This window comes from Anser cygnoides, chromosome 16, assembly GCF_040182565.1.
Source record: "Anser cygnoides isolate HZ-2024a breed goose chromosome 16, Taihu_goose_T2T_genome, whole genome shotgun sequence".
NCBI lineage: Eukaryota > Metazoa > Chordata > Aves > Anseriformes > Anatidae > Anser > Anser cygnoides.
In genome coordinates this window covers 5,462,305-5,475,993 of record NC_089888.1, presented here as the reverse complement: position 1 = coordinate 5,475,993, position 13,689 = coordinate 5,462,305, and positions in this window count along the sequence as shown.

Sequence of the window (13,689 nt, the reverse complement as noted above, 5' to 3'; positions counted from 1 at the left end):
CCCCCGGGACCGGCTCCCCCCGACGCGGCACCGGCCGAGCCTGAGGGCCGGCCTCGGTCTTTGTCGTCCCCGCCTCGGCCCTGGCTGCCCCGGGCCCAGCGCTCTCCTCAGCGGGGCGCCCCCGGCGTCGTCCCACACAGCCCCACAGCCGCCATGGTCCACGGCTCCCTCACACGTTCTGGGCATCGTTGTCCCGCTATGGCCCACTGCTCCCTCAGACCCATTTGCGCACCCTTCTCTTCAGCCTCCGCTGCCGAGGTCGTCAAGAGATGCTAGTGTGCCCCTTGAAGGGTTTAAACCCATTAAAAGTCCTCATAATATCCCACACTGAGGAAAAGTGGGAGCCTTTGAAGGGTGCTCCTGGCCTGGTGGCTCACAGGGGCCTGTGTCAAGCTCAGCTCACCCCGCTGCTGGTGCTGGCGTGAGCCAGTTCCCCACCTTGCCTTGCCCTTCTCCAAACTAGGCCCGCAGGACGGCCATGATAGAGGGCCTATAACCACCTCTTGGCACAAAGTTGAGCGCAAACCTGAACTGAAATGTGCCTAGGACAAAATAGCGCTTTTCTTTGTCTGTACTGGTGATTAGCAATGAGCAGGAAACGAGATGTTGGCTGAAGGTGAAGCTGGTCGTTTGCTACCCTTCAAGCAAGCAAAACAATGTGTTTCCCGATAATGTATGGGTTGTCTTGGGAAGCTGTGAGAGGAAGAGGCCAAGCTGTAATGACTCTGATAGTTTAATACTCATTCCAGTGTCTGCACTAAAGGCTGAGGTTTAGCACATATTTCCGGGCTGAAAAACTAGGCACAGTTTTTGCAAATGAGACAGAGAGCTCAGGCGCAAACCAAAATGAATGCACACCCCCAGCAGAATCCCATGACTCTGCAAACTTACTTTTTCTAATGAAAGTGGCTATTTCGCTCCATAAACAGAAACTTTAAGGTGAAAAAAAAAAAGGTCTCCCAGTTCACAACAGCAGTCCCACTGACTGGAATGAGGAGCGGAGGCCTCATTGTGCAGTCCCATATTTGCTGAGCAGAGGCATCAGAAGGCTGAAGTGAGGTTTCTGTGCAGTGATTTTATTACTTTGTCAAAAGTAACGCATAACATCTTTAAAGCAAAGTGGGACAAACTTATCTGTCATGGGTGCCTAAGGAATTAAAGTTTAATGATACTTGCCAAGATAAAAATAACAAAGTCCGTTTGTAATGCAGACACTCCTTTTTCAAGCTGATGTTTTTATCTCTTTTTGTTTCTTAAATTCTCCAAACCAGTCATTCTCGGTAAATGTCCAAACCACTGTGGTTTTATTATATTTACAAATACATAAATCATCAAATGCGTAGGCAAAAAAAGCTGTCCTTTATAATGCTGTCAGAGAGAAATAAATCATTTTGCAAGAAGTTACCTTTACAAAGCTGGACATACTCCTTTTGGATCTAGGCCACTGAAGCACTGGCAGATGATGGCACAAGTTCTACCAAGACCAAACTCTGTTCCTGGCTCTGCACTTCTCCTATGATCCTTCACATATAGAAGCTTCTAATGCTAATCTCCTTCATTTCTTCTGCAATATTCTGAGACTTTTTATTTGTATTTTTTGAGGGAGTGAAACCAAAGCAATCTCAGAGTAGTTTTTACACAGCTGTCTGAAAATTTTAACACGGTTACGTAAACTATCCTGAGTTTTATCCTATAATATCTAACAGGGCTCAGTGACAGATTTCATTCATATAGCTCATTCCATCTCCACAGCTCCCAAAGGGCTTTATCGAAGTAACCAGGTTATAGGCACTCTTTCTTTGGAAGATTCCTCCTGCCCCCATTGTGCTGCAGGGATGCCTGCGCACCACCGTGCAGCTGTTTGCAGCACGCCGCCTCGCAAGGATGAGAGTGCCACAGCCTGTTCGAAGTGCCGGGAGGCTTTAGATAGGAGATTTAGTCTTCCAGCCTGGAAGACTGCCAGGACATCAGGCTTAAATTCTCAGCTCATGTAAAAATTGCTGGGTAATCTTCAGCTCCTGCAGAGGACTAGCGATGTAAAAGTGCTTATTATTTTTATTATCAAATAATTACTGACTACCTGCTGGGCAAAGCACGTGGAGGGAAACAAATGATTGCAAATAGCCTGTAATTCCAGCAGAACTATGTGGCCTGATTTACGCATTCAAAGTGAATATAAATGGTTCCTATTCTGATTCAGGAGCACTTTACTCACTGTGCTGTAAATACTAACACAGCTGCAGGGTAACTGGGAACCAGACCAAGGTGTTTTTACATTAGCTATGCTTCACTTGCCTGGCACCTTGTGTAATATTCATTCCTGTGCAAAATAGGTACAGAATATTTGAACTCAGATTCATGCACTCTTGTCAGCAATACAGGGCAATGAGTTGCCTAGCCCCCGAAGGCCAAATATTTTCTCTTCCCTGTTCCAGACTAGCAAGGATAGGCAACCACACATGAAGGCAGAAGGCCAGGAAACCAAAGATTAATAAGCCAACAGCCATGAAAATACTGTTTGTCTGAAGAAAGATCCTCTGAGTAGATACTTGGGTCCCCCAAAAGCCATGGCTATAAGCCATAGCAACTTCACTTCTGAAGTTCAGTCTCTAAGAAGTAATACCAGGAAATATTATGTTTGCAGAGCTGAAAATGCTGGGTGTCCTGAAAGTGCTGAGTATGTGCATTTACAACTAATGTTTACCTTGTAGAACCTCTTGCACTCTATTTCAGTTCAGGGGTGTATTTTATGGGGCTATGGGAATTAATATGCCCTCGCCACCTTTTAGGATAGCCTATATATTTAGGCACAAGACTATGGCAAAAGTAATAGGGAAAGTACAGTATTAAAAAGATATATATTTCTTAACATTCAGACTCTGTTTTCGTCCGGATAATTTCATCTGTTATGGATGGTCACCTGTAAAATGTGGTTCCGCATTTGGACAGAGTTTAAAGGCATGGCCAACATCCTTGTCAGGGTCTGCAAATGGCTTTCAATCTGAGGCTTCTTTTGTCAAGTGTGGAATAGATAGAACTGAATAATAAACTTTTAGGGGGCTTGTGGGAGAAAAGCTAGGCATCCCTCATGACAAGAACTTCATTGAATCTCACTGGGAAACTCTGGAGGGAGCTATATACATTTAACACTCTTTGACTCACCAACAGATGTACCATGATGCAGAGTTGGCAGGTGGGGACAGAAAAAGATATTAAAAAGGCTATAAAAAATAAACAAGTCTGTAAAGGATTCTTGAATTTCTCAGAAGAAAATAAATAAATAAAAGGTGCAGATTCTATATCTTTCACTCTTAAATAAAAACAGTTAATATGTGCAGAGGATTCTTCATTTGAAGAAAAACATACAGAGCCTTTGTTCATTAACTCCCATAACATGGCCAAAGGGAGCTAGCATTATCTTCCCCACAGGGACACTGGGTTCCAGGGATGATATGATTTCCCAAAAACATAGCTGATGTCATCGGTCTGTCTCAGAACATCTCTCAGCTATAATGTGCAGTAATGAGTACCCTATTTCTCTCTGTTCAGCACAGCATAATACTTCCCCTGCTGTGCAACATGACCATATTATTCCACACTCTTTGACATTAATAAAGACAACATGACATTGCCCACCTTGATCACGTCTGATTTGTCCTGCCAACCTGATATCAAGCAGGTGCTTTCCTCTTGCTTTTCCATGATTGGTGACAGGCTATTTGGACATTGCTATTTGAGGCTGCTAGTGGATACACACAGAGATTGTGGCTGTTTGGGCTGTCTTTATCAGCCACCAGAGATGAGAGCCTTCTCACAGCGGATCTGTGAAGGACATGTCACCATGCTTTATCCTGTTACCTTGATTCTATTCACTGAGAAGTAGCATAAAAAAAAAATCTTGCAGAGTCATACAGTAAATACCCAGTGCACTTCAATGAGTAACAATAGGAAAATGTGAATAAACCTTCTAGGGCACCTGGCTCAGTGTATGCATTTATATGCTAAAAAGCACTGGAGTATTATTTACATGCTTAGCTGGGGCTTGTCTTTTCTAGAGAAGTCTGGACTGCTACCTGTTATACTTGGCTCATGAAGATTTAAATAAGAATTTATAGACCCTAAACCATCTGCAAAATGTCCCAGTTCTTCAAGGCCAATGTAAATGCAATGAAGGGGGGAAAACCACAGAAAGAAAAGGTTAATAAGGTTTCTCCTTGCCTCCCCCTTGGCACATTTTATAATTAACTTCATAATGTCTGAGAGCAAAGGTTTGAAGCAGATAAATCTCCCACATCCCCGGAGATAATTGCAACAGTTTGTGTAGGGCATTATACCAGAAGCAACTTTGGTTTTATTTCACTGCAAACCATTGAGAGTATATGCACTGCGGGGCACTGTGGAGAACTGGCTTCGCATCTCAACATGAAAGCAGCTTGCTGTGCTATATATCATTGTGCTAATCAGGAATGCGCATTAATTCTGGGTCCCTTTTGGGGCTGGGGAAAGAAGAAAGAATCAGAAGTGAGCCAGCTTTCTATCTTGTGCAAGGTGCCACTGTTTTCCAAAGTGTGAAGAAATTGTGTCTTCAGTTTTTACAGATGCTTTAAAAGGCAACTAGAAGAGTGATCTTGCTGCATGCTGCAGTGAGAGCTACAGGCAACAGAACCTTTTGCCCCCAGACTCTATCAGTATTAGGGAAATTTAAAATTAAAATAGATCTTGAAACTCTAGCTCACGTTTTCTTATGAATGACAGATCCTTCCTGCCCTCAGTCCACCACATTTCTCCAAGTTTGAAAACTGACGCTTCCTTCTTAACAGCAAAAAGTGGGAAAGACGTTTGTGGTCTGGTGGTTACACCATGGGGTTGGAAAGCAGAAGAAGTGTTGCTTCACATCTGGGCCAAGTTTCTTGTTCACCATGGACTTGATCCTGCCAGATACTGAGCACCCATTGATTTTTCAAGGCCAAGCCCTCACACAATTCATGTGATTCCAAGTTCTTGTTCCAAAGCAAAACCTGGGCCTGTATTCAAAAAATTGGTGCTGATTCTGTGGTTATGCTGCTTCCTTCACAATCCCAGCAGCCCGGCATTAATTTCCATTCTCCCTTCTAGTGGCAGGAGAGCTGGGACAGTCATACTCTAACACTTGACACCTCCAAAGCTCTGATTCCTCATTAAAATTTAATTTTAATCCTCTTGGGTTTAACTTTTTCAGATCAGTGGGAGGTCCTGTTCTCTTCCATTTCTGCCCATATCCAGGAAGGGAGAAGAATAACAATCTGGAAAGAAATTACTTTTATTCTTATGAATTGCAAAAATCACCACTAGCTCGTGCTAGGGGAGTGGCTACTATATACATACAGATGTAGGTTGTACTGAGACTTGTCGCTTAGGAAGTACAAGCAAGCATAATCATGTATTGAGCCTGCTGGGCAAGTAATAGAACATCTTCAAGGCTTATTAGTGTTCACCCATTAGGACTGTAGGAATTTAGGTGGTAGTGTCTTTTAAATACCATGGTTGTGTGATTTTAAGTCTGTTTTACGTGGACCTGGTGGTGATTCTGAACTACTTCTAAGGGTTCTGCAACAAATAACTGAGAGGCATGTCTATTGTCAGTAGACTCCATGAGGGTCCATGAATCCTAAAAGGTTGAAAACCACCACTGAGATCAGTGGATGGATTGTTCAGATTGGATATGGCTCTTCTTCTGTATTCTTATATGTAATCCAATTTTCAGTGTAAGGTTTCAATGTAAGAAGTGCCAATTGCGCCACTGCATGCAGAAAACTGCACAGAACTGGCTGGCTGCAAAGGTCTTGGGCTCCAAGCGCAGCCCCTGCCGTTCTGCAAAGACAGAGGAAATAAGAGGGAACTTGGGCCATCAGTAAAGAAAGGTAAAATAACCATGTATTTGTTCAGTGACTATAGTAACCATAAACAGCTGTTAAAACAGATTGAAGCGTGTTAAAAATCCAAGCCTTTCTGTAGTCCCTTGTCCAGGGCTGTTACAATAAGGCTTGTTTTCTCCTCGTTAAAACACATCATTTACTCTTTATGTTCAGGAAGATAAACGTTCTCAAGGCAGAGAATGGTATCAGCATAGATAAATTACAAAGGCCACCAGCCAAATTCATGCTACTGTGAGGAACGCATCATAAATCGTTGCAGCAGACATGTCTCCTCTAGAAGTAATGTTAGCGTGCACCTGCTCACTGCATGAGACCAGTCCCTTGCATGTTCTGTTCCTGCAAAGAATTGGAATAATCTATGTAGGAATCTGTGAACAGCAGTCAGGACTGGTGCCCTGTTCAGGAAAGCACTTAATCACTTCTTTAATTCTTGCTCCACCCGAAAAGTACTTAAGGACACAAACTTCAGTTCAAGGCCTATATATGTAGTACTTTTATGTGCCTGAAACATTATTCCACCATTTGCATCTTTTCTGCTTTATGTGTGCACTTTGCCTGCCAGTGTTCAAACCTATGGCAAAGAGTTTTCAAAGCATTTTTAAAGGTAGAAGCAAATGATGGAATAAGGGATGTCTTTTGAGTGCCTTGGCTTATAGAGCACACTTTCATCTGTGAGTACCGTGTGGTATCTGGCAGTGCAGCATGCTTTCCAGTACGCCTCATTGCACAAACCCTCCTTGCTGCCCCATAACAACCACCAACTGTCCCAAACTGCTGACCTATTAACCAAACAAACTCTGCTAAATATTGCCATGTGTAAGTGTCCTACTATTTTTCTAATTGCTAAAAACATGTCCTTCCTGCATTCAATAGCCTCTAGAAGAGATTGTTAACAGCTGGGTATTTAGCACAATAGAGGCTTTAAACTTAAAGGAACATTGTCCAGGGTAGCCAGTGAATTTGGCCATATGTATTTCTTTATAGATGGTTCTTTTCATGCTATCCATGTTACATTTGAAGCTGTAAATCAATGACTCTCAGGAGGATTAAGGCAACAGACAGCGTAGTTCATTATACAAAGAATAGACCTGAGAGAAGATGGATGTAACCTCAGACAGGTGAAGAGGGACTTGGATTTGGACTGCTTTTTGACGGATGCACAGCTTTCTTCTGCTGGGGGAAGGGGGAGAGAGAACACAAAACCTATCTTGGCATTTTCTGATGTGGTTTTATGAGATAACTGAGAGCTTTACGAACAAAAATGTCCCAATCATTCCCAGCTATTTAGGGACCAGTGTGTGAAGAGTAGTCCAGACTGTGTTTTTGCCTGTGGCTTCAGTGGGAGGGAGTCCATCTTACTTATGGCTGTAATAATTTCAAAAAACTAATTTTATTTTCCACCACTAATTGCAAGAGGCTTTTTCCTCCTGCTTTTTGCTTGCCTTGGAGGATAAGTCATTTTTATTCTTGTTTCTAGACAGTTTCAATTCATGCAGTTGTGAACTGGTTTGCTGTTACAGCATTTGTATTTTAAGCATGAAAAACAGATGTCTAGACCCAGTACAGTTGGGGAGAGAAATTTCTTTGGTATTTGAACTATAAATATGGCAAATTTCCCCTCATGTTGTATTTAGTAAAGCTTTGTTTTTACAAAAATATCTCAACCTAAATCAAGCTATGTTTCTCTGTTTAGTCATACCAGGGCTTTTCAGCCAGTACAGTCAATTGCATCAGTGGCAGTTTAGGTATTCCAAAATAAGATTATTATAAATCTGAGCTCTGTATCGCATCACTGGAAAGCCTGTATGTCCCAAAGTCCCAAAACCTTAGGGCTAAGGTACTGTGCATTTACAGAATAAAGATCTTTGCCTCAGTATCCCGGAGAGTTGTATGTGTGCTGTAAAGGATGATATTGTTAGGGTCAGGAACCAAGCTTTCACTGAAATAAGTGACTTCTGTGACTCTCAGTGCCAGCCTTTCCCTTTCACTGCATCGCCACCGCAGCGTCACAGTAAGTAGCTGCCTGATTGCATGGATGCTAAGAAGTCTCAGATACAGGAACACTGGAAACACCTTGCGATGCAGGCGGCAGGAGCCTGCAGCTGCAGCTGGGATGCAGCACAGGGGAGGCAGAGACCTGCACCAGGACCCCAGCTCTGCGAGGAGCTGCCCAGCCTGAAATGCAGAGCTGACAGGGGGACCTTTGATCCTCTGAAAACAGAAAGTGCAATTGATTCTTTTCACTTACAAGCATGACTGGTGTTACATTTCCTGAGCTGGACAAGGGTGGTCCAGATGTCCATGACAGATTTTTGCATAAGCACTTTACATTTTTGTTTTTCTAGCTGTTTGCTCTTCTTCTCTTGCTTAAAAAGGCTGTTCATACACAGTCACTGTTGTTGAAATCATCGCCCTAAAAAAGGAGTTGCATCAGCCATTAGCCTTCAATAGTGCATTAGCTGTCCAGTTGCTAATGAGGAAAATAGACAAAATTAGGAAGACAGAAAAATAGAACTGTGGATTCTGGGTCACGTTCTTGGAAAGAAAACCACCAGCAATCCTCTGCTGTAAGTCTCTCAAGCAGAAACAGCAATAGGCTTTCAGCTGTGCTCATGTCTGGATGTCCCAGTAAGTGTTCGTGCACGAGCCGGTATATGTGGAAATTAGCATTTACTGCCATGCATAATGCAACTGTAAGGAAACAGCCACCCTCTAAGATCTTTTTAAGCCTGGAGAATGTAAACGCTTCTTAATCCTTTTAGCGAGGTCTTTCTGAAGGTGTAAAGTTCACGCTTCTCATTAAATAAATAAATGTTGCTGGGAATGTAGGAATACACTCCCTTTAAAAATATCGTTCTTTATGCTGGCAGTGCCACCTTACTCGATGCATCATTTCTCTCAGTAGTTACGTATTTCCTTCTGGAATTTTTGCACAATTGTTTCTTATTATTCCTCTTTGTAAGGCCTCTCAGTACAGCACAACAGAATATGATGGCCTTGATAAATCTCCCCGTTGAGCCTTTGAGATAAAAGGTTTCTAATATACCCCAAAATATTTACCTTTCTAGGCAACTCCAGTACATGGACTCACAGGGTCACAAGCAGGTTAGCGTCAGATATTTGTAGTAATAGACAATACATTAGTGCAGATCATAAATACTATTAGAATTTGAATCTTGCAGGTTATAACATTTGAATCCCATCTTTCCTTTTACATAGAAGAAAATACAAAATGGAGAGTGTAGAAATATTTGTCCACTTTCCAGCCATGCCCAAGCCAAAGTCTACTGAGTTCGGTGGGAAGTCTGCTTCAGTCCTTCATGAAAGATCACAGCTTCACTGAGCTATGGTCACCCCTCTATGTATATAAGACACTTATTTCTTTGATAATAAAAGTAAGTTAAAACAGTTTCTAAGCCACTTCTGTGTTTAGTTCTGGAATAGCAAGTGTAGGTTTTCATTCTCTTATTTCTTGATTAATGCATTGAACATCAGCCTTTCTGTCCACTTCTAAACTTTAATCAAGGAGAAATGACCCCCCAATGTGTATTTTAATCTTGTTTCTATATTTCTAAAGGAAATTAAATGTTAATTGCTGCTAGGTAAATTCATCTAAAACAATGATTTTCAATTCATCCCACAAACAGTAAGAAAATAAAGATAATTGTGTGGCATTTCCTGCTGAATAAAGAGAGCAAGGACTTTTTTTCCCAAATAATATTTTTAAAATAAAGTATTTTTAAAGATTACTATTATTGTATATTTTTAAATGTCTGTCACTTTCAAATGGCCAGCTAAGCAGACTGCAGTAATTGTTAGGAAAATATTTCTCTCCCTGTCTCAGAGGTGACTGTTTAAGAACTATGACTTTGTTTAAGGAGAGATTAAAAGGTAACAAGAAATTGCCATTCTGTATTCAAGAGCAGTCTGAAAATATAAATCCCAGCTGCACTAGTGGATGCAGTATGTAATATCCATGCCGCTACAGTGTGTGCAGCTTGAGTCCATTGAAGAAAATAATCACACAGTGGTTATAGCACAGCCTGTTATCAACTTGCATGGCAAGACCATTGATTTGGGTATCTCACCACTTGTACTTGCCCTTTCATTATATGTTGGGACTGGTCTTCAAATGTTCTGACTGTACCATCCCAGGAAGCTGGAAATTTCAAAAGATGTTGCAAGCTGGCTACCCTGAAATCAAGGCAACCCAAAACACACACAAATTGGGATGCACACATCTGGATTTCCAGCAGCATTACCCACAACTATCCAGATTTTAGGACTGAATTCTTGTATTGCCAAAGCTGAAAACCTTAAAAATGGCTTTGGAGTAAAATTTCTGTAGGATTTACCACTAAAAACAGCTCTGTAAGCATCAAGAAAAATGCCTATGGTTTCAAATATTATTTTTTGATCTTCTTGACAAAAGAATTGGCATTATTCTGTGAAGCAAAAAAGATCACAATGTCTTCCACATCAAGTACAATCATAAGAAGGAAAAAAAAAAAAGAAAGAAAAAAGAAAAATGTCTTTATTATATAATCTACACATTAACAGGTGGAAAAACAGCAACATAGTTTAGCTTTCGACACAGAAATATCTTCTTTGGAGCCAAGCGAATTCATTCTGGTGTTTAGTCTGAACAGTTGCCAATATTCTGTCTGTAATGGGAATTCAGTGGAAACTTTGGGGGAGAAAGAATTAAAGATAAATGCCACTTTTAGTGCAGCAGATTTGTCTAAGTATATTCCATTGGGGTTAGCAAAGCTCAGTCATAGGGACAGGTTTCAGAGCAGCAGTAGCACTGTCTGAGGGACAAGTGCATTGGTTTGCATTTGGGACAGTCCGCCTGAGTACGAGGGTGACCAGCGTAGTGTGTCCATCTACCAGATAGGAGAGAAATGACGGCTGGCGGTTACATTTCTAGAGTTCAGGTTCTCATTTTTAGAGTTCATCCCATCACGCAGTCCTTGACTGATGCTGATGCTCATTTCTCTCTGTCTCTGGAAATGATTAGAGAATCCACCCACTATGGTTCTGAAAGGTTCTTACTTTGAGGAAACACTGGATTTCAATAAACGTTTCCTAGGACTAAAGAGAATTGCTCATAGGCAAGTTAAATGTGCGGGAAGAGTTTGTGAGAGAGGAGGATAGGTTTGCATTGGATCAATATACGCATTTAAAAAACAGAAGGTGACAAAATTAATATTTTTTTCTAAAATTCCCAGATTTTTTTATTAATAAGAAAGCTCGAGATGTTCAAAAGAAGCAAGGAGCTAAGCTGCTGGTGTCACTGAATTTTAATGATATATGTACTCCTTGGGCTCTTTTAAAATCCCTGCTTTAATGTGTTCCTTCATGCTAGGCTAGAAAGCTTGATTCCAAGTAATAATTAAAAGCCTTCTAATCCCAAGAAAAATTAGATTCAACCAGAGTTCCCCTTTATAATGATTATACTACCTCTACTAAAATTGAAGCCTCCTTATAGAAATTACTTTCTATTTTTTATTGTTAAGGTTATGCACTCAACACACTGTGTCACTGAATCAAAAGCTGCTAATTGGGGTAAATATAATGTTAAACATGTTAACAATAAGGTTTTCTGTCTAATCAATCTCTCTGTTACTGCAGCAAATGTAATTATTTTAATGGAGTGCCAAGATAAGTAAGAAACTGAAAGTAATCTGAAAATTTCTCTAACTGCCTGTTAATGGTGGACTTTCCTTCATTTTCTCCTTTGAAAACATTCCAAGAGCGTTCAGAACTTGAGTGAAATATCTCCTTAAATATTACCTAAGAATGACTTTTGTGTTGGCTGGTTTGAATGAAAAGGATTTAAAAAATACTTCTAAAAATTGCTGTAGTCTTTCCTTTTGCAAAGATCTTGAAAAAATCTGGAACTTTCTTCTCCTTTGTTTGCATTGATAGATAAGTTATTGGGTTTCTGGAGACCGAACAGATCGATCTTTTTACCTTCGGTTTAAAACTTGGAAAAAAAAAAAAAGGAAAATAAGTAAAAATACATGAGGGGAAAAGTATAGAAGAAATCAATTGGGGAGTAAAACAGTAATAAGACAAAATACTTCCGATACCAAAGTTATGTGGCCATTTCTTTTTTCTCTCCTCATGACCAGTATTCCCCTCCGGTTGTGGTTTGCTGCTCACATACGCACAGAGAGGTGTTTGCAGGAGGAAAGTCAAGGTGGAGAGGTTTTCAACTCCAGATTTAAATTGCCTGGAAATGCTTTTTTAATAGCTCCATCTTGTTTGGAAAAGGGCCTCAGCGCGACTGCCATGTTGCCGTGACAAACAGCAAGAAATCCTCTCACACCGTTTGTGCTTCTAGATGTGGGCTGCGCTGCACTGCCCGCCGAGAGGCCTCGTGCCAACATCAGCTGGAAAACACATTAAGGATTTGCCGGCAGATCGCTGAAATCCATCAAAGACCAAAGTTACCAGGCAGTATCATCCCTGCCAGAGTCCTGTGCCACGGCAGCGCTCAGGAAGCTTGCAGTCACCACCTTCTTCTTCCTCGCCCTGGACACCAACGCACGGTAGGCCATTGCGAGACGTTGTTGCAGCCTGCAGCCTGGTTGGAGTGCTGCTGCTGCTGTTTGTCCCTCAGGAGACAGCTCCCTGCTGAGCCCCTGGTTGTAATGCTTTATATCGTAAAGCCTGCGCGCTTCCAGGGCTTAGCCCAGGCTTTGAGACGTATTGGCCATGACAAGAGCAGGCCTCAGCACAAAGCCTCCAGAACCTGCCCATTGAGGCAGGAGTGGGGGCCCTCCAAGGTAGTGACAGAGTGCCAGCAACTGGAAGAAAATAGGCCAGGACAGCTCTCCTGTATCCTCTTTGCTCTTATCTGTCACGCTGCTCAAATATGTTTTCAACATGCAGGCCTTAGAACAGCTGCGGCCTGCAGAGCCCAGCCATATGAATGGTTTCCAGAGCTTTGCCTCTCACAGCTTCTTCCCTGGAGTTTGTTTTTTTAAAGAGGAGGAATTTCTCTGTGGAGAGCAATTTCATTGCATTTCTTTGTTGAGAGTTTTTTCACCTGTGGTTTGCAGTAAATTGAGAGTCCAGGAAAAAAACACCATAAACTGGTGTCGAGGATATTCTCGATGTAGCATGAGCAGGGTAAGAACCAAGGCCGATAAGCCCCCAGTGAGGGAAGCTCTGCTGTATGTGCTTTTACATGGAACTAGTAAATAACAGAGTGTTTAAATAAATTGTTCAATATCACCTAAGGAAGAGAAAAATATAAGAAGTAGAAAAGAGGGAAGTGTAGGTGCTCCAGCAGCTGGCTATAGGGCAAGAGGAACCCAGGCTTTGCCGTGATGTTGGGAAAAGCCAGGCTTGAATCTCCTGCTGTTTCAGTGTAGCTCCGATATAGGCACCAAGCAGCCACCATCACACAGAAGCAGATACTCAGTAACGTGTCCTAAGTTACTGGCCATCTCTGTTTCTTAGGGCTTTTCTTTCATAAAGCCAAGTGAAGCATAGTCTCAGCTGAGCCAGAACTCCTCTACTTCTCTGAATATATAGACAGAATATAGCATTTCATGCTATATGGAAAAATGAGTAGTGCCCACTGCACGTCTCAGTGGTGGGCTGGAGAATATCCCAGACACTAACGTGGGACTTTTAATCTTCATGCAGTAAACATGTTTTTCCCTGAAGGTAGCTTAGTCTACCAAATGACCCTGGTTATTGAAATCATCCACTGGCTTCTTAATAAGCATTCTGTTCCAATTTATGTGTACAGAATAGA